The following is a 7,274-nucleotide window of genomic DNA, read 5'->3' on the forward strand; positions in this document are numbered from 1 at the left end:
AGGGTTAGGGTTAGGGTTAGGGTTAGGGTTAGGGTTAGGGTTAGGGTTAGGGTTAGGGTTAGGGTTAGGGTTAGGGTTAGGGTTAGGGTTAGGGTTAGGGTTAGGGTTAGGGTTAGGGTTAGGGTTAGGGTTAGGGTTAGGGTTAGGGTTAGGGTTAGGGTTAGGGTTAGGGTTAGGGTTAGGGTTAGGGTTAGGGTTAGGGTTAGGGTTAGGGTTAGGGTTAGGGTTAGGGTTAGGGTTAGGGTTAGGGTTAGGGTTAGGGTTAGGGTTAGGGTTAGGGTTAGGGTTAGGGTTAGGGTTAGGGTTAGGGTTAGGGTTAGGGTTAGGGTTAGGGTTAGGGTTAGGGTTAGGGTTAGGGTTAGGGTTAGGGTTAGGGTTAGGGTTAGGGTTAGGGTTAGGGTTAGGGTTAGGGTTAGGGTTAGGGTTAGGGTTAGGGTTAGGGTTAGGGTTAGGGTTAGGGTTAGGGTTAGGGTTAGGGTTAGGGTTAGGGTTAGGGTTAGGGTTAGGGTTAGGGTTAGGGTTAGGGTTAGGGTTAGGGTTAGGGTTAGGGTTAGGGTTAGGGTTAGGGTTAGGGTTAGGGTTAGGGTTAGGGTTAGGGTTAGGGTTAGGGTTAGGGTTAGGGTTAGGGTTAGGGTTAGGGTTAGGGTTAGGGTTAGGGTTAGGGTTAGGGTTAGGGTTAGGGTTAGGGTTAGGGTTAGGGTTAGGGTTAGGGTTAGGGTTAGGGTTAGGGTTAGGGTTAGGGTTAGGGTTAGGGTTAGGGTTAGGGTTAGGGTTAGGGTTAGGGTTAGGGTTAGGGTTAGGGTTAGGGTTAGGGTTAGGGTTAGGGTTAGGGTTAGGGTTAGGGTTAGGGTTAGGGTTAGGGTTAGGGTTAGGGTTAGGGTTAGGGTTAGGGTTAGGGTTAGGGTTAGGGTTAGGGTTAGGGTTAGGGTTAGGGTTAGGGTTAGGGTTAGGGTTAGGGTTAGGGTTAGGGTTAGGGTTAGGGTTAGGGTTAGGGTTAGGGTTAGGGTTAGGGTTAGGGTTAGGGTTAGGGTTAGGGTTAGGGTTAGGGTTAGGGTTAGGGTTAGGGTTAGGGTTAGGGTTAGGGTTAGGGTTAGGGTTAGGGTTAGGGTTAGGGTTAGGGTTAGGGTTAGGGTTAGGGTTAGGGTTAGGGTTAGGGTTAGGGTTAGGGTTAGGGTTAGGGTTAGGGTTAGGGTTAGGGTTAGGGTTAGGGTTAGGGTTAGGGTTAGGGTTAGGGTTAGGGTTAGGGTTAGGGTTAGGGTTAGGGTTAGGGTTAGGGTTAGGGTTAGGGTTAGGGTTAGGGTTAGGGTTAGGGTTAGGGTTAGGGTTAGGGTTAGGGTTAGGGTTAGGGTTAGGGTTAGGGTTAGGGTTAGGGTTAGGGTTAGGGTTAGGGTTAGGGTTAGGGTTAGGGTTAGGGTTAGGGTTAGGGTTAGGGTTAGGGTTAGGGTTAGGGTTAGGGTTAGGGTTAGGGTTAGGGTTAGGGTTAGGGTTAGGGTTAGGGTTAGGGTTAGGGTTAGGGTTAGGGTTAGGGTTAGGGTTAGGGTTAGGGTTAGGGTTAGGGTTAGGGTTAGGGTTAGGGTTAGGGTTAGGGTTAGGGTTAGGGTTAGGGTTAGGGTTAGGGTTAGGGTTAGGGTTAGGGTTAGGGTTAGGGTTAGGGTTAGGGTTAGGGTTAGGGTTAGGGTTAGGGTTAGGGTTAGGGTTAGGGTTAGGGTTAGGGTTAGGGTTAGGGTTAGGGTTAGGGTTAGGGTTAGGGTTAGGGTTAGGGTTAGGGTTAGGGTTAGGGTTAGGGTTAGGGTTAGGGTTAGGGTTAGGGTTAGGGTTAGGGTTAGGGTTAGGGTTAGGGTTAGGGTTAGGGTTAGGGTTAGGGTTAGGGTTAGGGTTAGGGTTAGGGTTAGGGTTAGGGTTAGGGTTAGGGTTAGGGTTAGGGTTAGGGTTAGGGTTAGGGTTAGGGTTAGGGTTAGGGTTAGGGTTAGGGTTAGGGTTAGGGTTAGGGTTAGGGTTAGGGTTAGGGTTAGGGTTAGGGTTAGGGTTAGGGTTAGGGTTAGGGTTAGGGTTAGGGTTAGGGTTAGGGTTAGGGTTAGGGTTAGGGTTAGGGTTAGGGTTAGGGTTAGGGTTAGGGTTAGGGTTAGGGTTAGGGTTAGGGTTAGGGTTAGGGTTAGGGTTAGGGTTAGGGTTAGGGTTAGGGTTAGGGTTAGGGTTAGGGTTAGGGTTAGGGTTAGGGTTAGGGTTAGGGTTAGGGTTAGGGTTAGGGTTAGGGTTAGGGTTAGGGTTAGGGTTAGGGTTAGGGTTAGGGTTAGGGTTAGGGTTAGGGTTAGGGTTAGGGTTAGGGTTAGGGTTAGGGTTAGGGTTAGGGTTAGGGTTAGGGTTAGGGTTAGGGTTAGGGTTAGGGTTAGGGTTAGGGTTAGGGTTAGGGTTAGGGTTAGGGTTAGGGTTAGGGTTAGGGTTAGGGTTAGGGTTAGGGTTAGGGTTAGGGTTAGGGTTAGGGTTAGGGTTAGGGTTAGGGTTAGGGTTAGGGTTAGGGTTAGGGTTAGGGTTAGGGTTAGGGTTAGGGTTAGGGTTAGGGTTAGGGTTAGGGTTAGGGTTAGGGTTAGGGTTAGGGTTAGGGTTAGGGTTAGGGTTAGGGTTAGGGTTAGGGTTAGGGTTAGGGTTAGGGTTAGGGTTAGGGTTAGGGTTAGGGTTAGGGTTAGGGTTAGGGTTAGGGTTAGGGTTAGGGTTAGGGTTAGGGTTAGGGTTAGGGTTAGGGTTAGGGTTAGGGTTAGGGTTAGGGTTAGGGTTAGGGTTAGGGTTAGGGTTAGGGTTAGGGTTAGGGTTAGGGTTAGGGTTAGGGTTAGGGTTAGGGTTAGGGTTAGGGTTAGGGTTAGGGTTAGGGTTAGGGTTAGGGTTAGGGTTAGGGTTAGGGTTAGGGTTAGGGTTAGGGTTAGGGTTAGGGTTAGGGTTAGGGTTAGGGTTAGGGTTAGGGTTAGGGTTAGGGTTAGGGTTAGGGTTAGGGTTAGGGTTAGGGTTAGGGTTAGGGTTAGGGTTAGGGTTAGGGTTAGGGTTAGGGTTAGGGTTAGGGTTAGGGTTAGGGTTAGGGTTAGGGTTAGGGTTAGGGTTAGGGTTAGGGTTAGGGTTAGGGTTAGGGTTAGGGTTAGGGTTAGGGTTAGGGTTAGGGTTAGGGTTAGGGTTAGGGTTAGGGTTAGGGTTAGGGTTAGGGTTAGGGTTAGGGTTAGGGTTAGGGTTAGGGTTAGGGTTAGGGTTAGGGTTAGGGTTAGGGTTAGGGTTAGGGTTAGGGTTAGGGTTAGGGTTAGGGTTAGGGTTAGGGTTAGGGTTAGGGTTAGGGTTAGGGTTAGGGTTAGGGTTAGGGTTAGGGTTAGGGTTAGGGTTAGGGTTAGGGTTAGGGTTAGGGTTAGGGTTAGGGTTAGGGTTAGGGTTAGGGTTAGGGTTAGGGTTAGGGTTAGGGTTAGGGTTAGGGTTAGGGTTAGGGTTAGGGTTAGGGTTAGGGTTAGGGTTAGGGTTAGGGTTAGGGTTAGGGTTAGGGTTAGGGTTAGGGTTAGGGTTAGGGTTAGGGTTAGGGTTAGGGTTAGGGTTAGGGTTAGGGTTAGGGTTAGGGTTAGGGTTAGGGTTAGGGTTAGGGTTAGGGTTAGGGTTAGGGTTAGGGTTAGGGTTAGGGTTAGGGTTAGGGTTAGGGTTAGGGTTAGGGTTAGGGTTAGGGTTAGGGTTAGGGTTAGGGTTAGGGTTAGGGTTAGGGTTAGGGTTAGGGTTAGGGTTAGGGTTAGGGTTAGGGTTAGGGTTAGGGTTAGGGTTAGGGTTAGGGTTAGGGTTAGGGTTAGGGTTAGGGTTAGGGTTAGGGTTAGGGTTAGGGTTAGGGTTAGGGTTAGGGTTAGGGTTAGGGTTAGGGTTAGGGTTAGGGTTAGGGTTAGGGTTAGGGTTAGGGTTAGGGTTAGGGTTAGGGTTAGGGTTAGGGTTAGGGTTAGGGTTAGGGTTAGGGTTAGGGTTAGGGTTAGGGTTAGGGTTAGGGTTAGGGTTAGGGTTAGGGTTAGGGTTAGGGTTAGGGTTAGGGTTAGGGTTAGGGTTAGGGTTAGGGTTAGGGTTAGGGTTAGGGTTAGGGTTAGGGTTAGGGTTAGGGTTAGGGTTAGGGTTAGGGTTAGGGTTAGGGTTAGGGTTAGGGTTAGGGTTAGGGTTAGGGTTAGGGTTAGGGTTAGGGTTAGGGTTAGGGTTAGGGTTAGGGTTAGGGTTAGGGTTAGGGTTAGGGTTAGGGTTAGGGTTAGGGTTAGGGTTAGGGTTAGGGTTAGGGTTAGGGTTAGGGTTAGGGTTAGGGTTAGGGTTAGGGTTAGGGTTAGGGTTAGGGTTAGGGTTAGGGTTAGGGTTAGGGTTAGGGTTAGGGTTAGGGTTAGGGTTAGGGTTAGGGTTAGGGTTAGGGTTAGGGTTAGGGTTAGGGTTAGGGTTAGGGTTAGGGTTAGGGTTAGGGTTAGGGTTAGGGTTAGGGTTAGGGTTAGGGTTAGGGTTAGGGTTAGGGTTAGGGTTAGGGTTAGGGTTAGGGTTAGGGTTAGGGTTAGGGTTAGGGTTAGGGTTAGGGTTAGGGTTAGGGTTAGGGTTAGGGTTAGGGTTAGGGTTAGGGTTAGGGTTAGGGTTAGGGTTAGGGTTAGGGTTAGGGTTAGGGTTAGGGTTAGGGTTAGGGTTAGGGTTAGGGTTAGGGTTAGGGTTAGGGTTAGGGTTAGGGTTAGGGTTAGGGTTAGGGTTAGGGTTAGGGTTAGGGTTAGGGTTAGGGTTAGGGTTAGGGTTAGGGTTAGGGTTAGGGTTAGGGTTAGGGTTAGGGTTAGGGTTAGGGTTAGGGTTAGGGTTAGGGTTAGGGTTAGGGTTAGGGTTAGGGTTAGGGTTAGGGTTAGGGTTAGGGTTAGGGTTAGGGTTAGGGTTAGGGTTAGGGTTAGGGTTAGGGTTAGGGTTAGGGTTAGGGTTAGGGTTAGGGTTAGGGTTAGGGTTAGGGTTAGGGTTAGGGTTAGGGTTAGGGTTAGGGTTAGGGTTAGGGTTAGGGTTAGGGTTAGGGTTAGGGTTAGGGTTAGGGTTAGGGTTAGGGTTAGGGTTAGGGTTAGGGTTAGGGTTAGGGTTAGGGTTAGGGTTAGGGTTAGGGTTAGGGTTAGGGTTAGGGTTAGGGTTAGGGTTAGGGTTAGGGTTAGGGTTAGGGTTAGGGTTAGGGTTAGGGTTAGGGTTAGGGTTAGGGTTAGGGTTAGGGTTAGGGTTAGGGTTAGGGTTAGGGTTAGGGTTAGGGTTAGGGTTAGGGTTAGGGTTAGGGTTAGGGTTAGGGTTAGGGTTAGGGTTAGGGTTAGGGTTAGGGTTAGGGTTAGGGTTAGGGTTAGGGTTAGGGTTAGGGTTAGGGTTAGGGTTAGGGTTAGGGTTAGGGTTAGGGTTAGGGTTAGGGTTAGGGTTAGGGTTAGGGTTAGGGTTAGGGTTAGGGTTAGGGTTAGGGTTAGGGTTAGGGTTAGGGTTAGGGTTAGGGTTAGGGTTAGGGTTAGGGTTAGGGTTAGGGTTAGGGTTAGGGTTAGGGTTAGGGTTAGGGTTAGGGTTAGGGTTAGGGTTAGGGTTAGGGTTAGGGTTAGGGTTAGGGTTAGGGTTAGGGTTAGGGTTAGGGTTAGGGTTAGGGTTAGGGTTAGGGTTAGGGTTAGGGTTAGGGTTAGGGTTAGGGTTAGGGTTAGGGTTAGGGTTAGGGTTAGGGTTAGGGTTAGGGTTAGGGTTAGGGTTAGGGTTAGGGTTAGGGTTAGGGTTAGGGTTAGGGTTAGGGTTAGGGTTAGGGTTAGGGTTAGGGTTAGGGTTAGGGTTAGGGTTAGGGTTAGGGTTAGGGTTAGGGTTAGGGTTAGGGTTAGGGTTAGGGTTAGGGTTAGGGTTAGGGTTAGGGTTAGGGTTAGGGTTAGGGTTAGGGTTAGGGTTAGGGTTAGGGTTAGGGTTAGGGTTAGGGTTAGGGTTAGGGTTAGGGTTAGGGTTAGGGTTAGGGTTAGGGTTAGGGTTAGGGTTAGGGTTAGGGTTAGGGTTAGGGTTAGGGTTAGGGTTAGGGTTAGGGTTAGGGTTAGGGTTAGGGTTAGGGTTAGGGTTAGGGTTAGGGTTAGGGTTAGGGTTAGGGTTAGGGTTAGGGTTAGGGTTAGGGTTAGGGTTAGGGTTAGGGTTAGGGTTAGGGTTAGGGTTAGGGTTAGGGTTAGGGTTAGGGTTAGGGTTAGGGTTAGGGTTAGGGTTAGGGTTAGGGTTAGGGTTAGGGTTAGGGTTAGGGTTAGGGTTAGGGTTAGGGTTAGGGTTAGGGTTAGGGTTAGGGTTAGGGTTAGGGTTAGGGTTAGGGTTAGGGTTAGGGTTAGGGTTAGGGTTAGGGTTAGGGTTAGGGTTAGGGTTAGGGTTAGGGTTAGGGTTAGGGTTAGGGTTAGGGTTAGGGTTAGGGTTAGGGTTAGGGTTAGGGTTAGGGTTAGGGTTAGGGTTAGGGTTAGGGTTAGGGTTAGGGTTAGGGTTAGGGTTAGGGTTAGGGTTAGGGTTAGGGTTAGGGTTAGGGTTAGGGTTAGGGTTAGGGTTAGGGTTAGGGTTAGGGTTAGGGTTAGGGTTAGGGTTAGGGTTAGGGTTAGGGTTAGGGTTAGGGTTAGGGTTAGGGTTAGGGTTAGGGTTAGGGTTAGGGTTAGGGTTAGGGTTAGGGTTAGGGTTAGGGTTAGGGTTAGGGTTAGGGTTAGGGTTAGGGTTAGGGTTAGGGTTAGGGTTAGGGTTAGGGTTAGGGTTAGGGTTAGGGTTAGGGTTAGGGTTAGGGTTAGGGTTAGGGTTAGGGTTAGGGTTAGGGTTAGGGTTAGGGTTAGGGTTAGGGTTAGGGTTAGGGTTAGGGTTAGGGTTAGGGTTAGGGTTAGGGTTAGGGTTAGGGTTAGGGTTAGGGTTAGGGTTAGGGTTAGGGTTAGGGTTAGGGTTAGGGTTAGGGTTAGGGTTAGGGTTAGGGTTAGGGTTAGGGTTAGGGTTAGGGTTAGGGTTAGGGTTAGGGTTAGGGTTAGGGTTAGGGTTAGGGTTAGGGTTAGGGTTAGGGTTAGGGTTAGGGTTAGGGTTAGGGTTAGGGTTAGGGTTAGGGTTAGGGTTAGGGTTAGGGTTAGGGTTAGGGTTAGGGTTAGGGTTAGGGTTAGGGTTAGGGTTAGGGTTAGGGTTAGGGTTAGGGTTAGGGTTAGGGTTAGGGTTAGGGTTAGGGTTAGGGTTAGGGTTAGGGTTAGGGTTAGGGTTAGGGTTAGGGTTAGGGTTAGGGTTAGGGTTAGGGTTAGGGTTAGGGTTAGGGTTAGGGTTAGGGTTAGGGTTAG

The sequence above is a fragment of the Idiotropiscis lumnitzeri genome, chromosome 19 (assembly GCF_059441095.1).
Source record: "Idiotropiscis lumnitzeri isolate Australia: NSW breed Sydney's pygmy pipehorse chromosome 19, RoL_Ilum_1.0, whole genome shotgun sequence".
Classification (NCBI taxonomy): Eukaryota; Metazoa; Chordata; class Actinopteri; order Syngnathiformes; family Syngnathidae; genus Idiotropiscis; species Idiotropiscis lumnitzeri.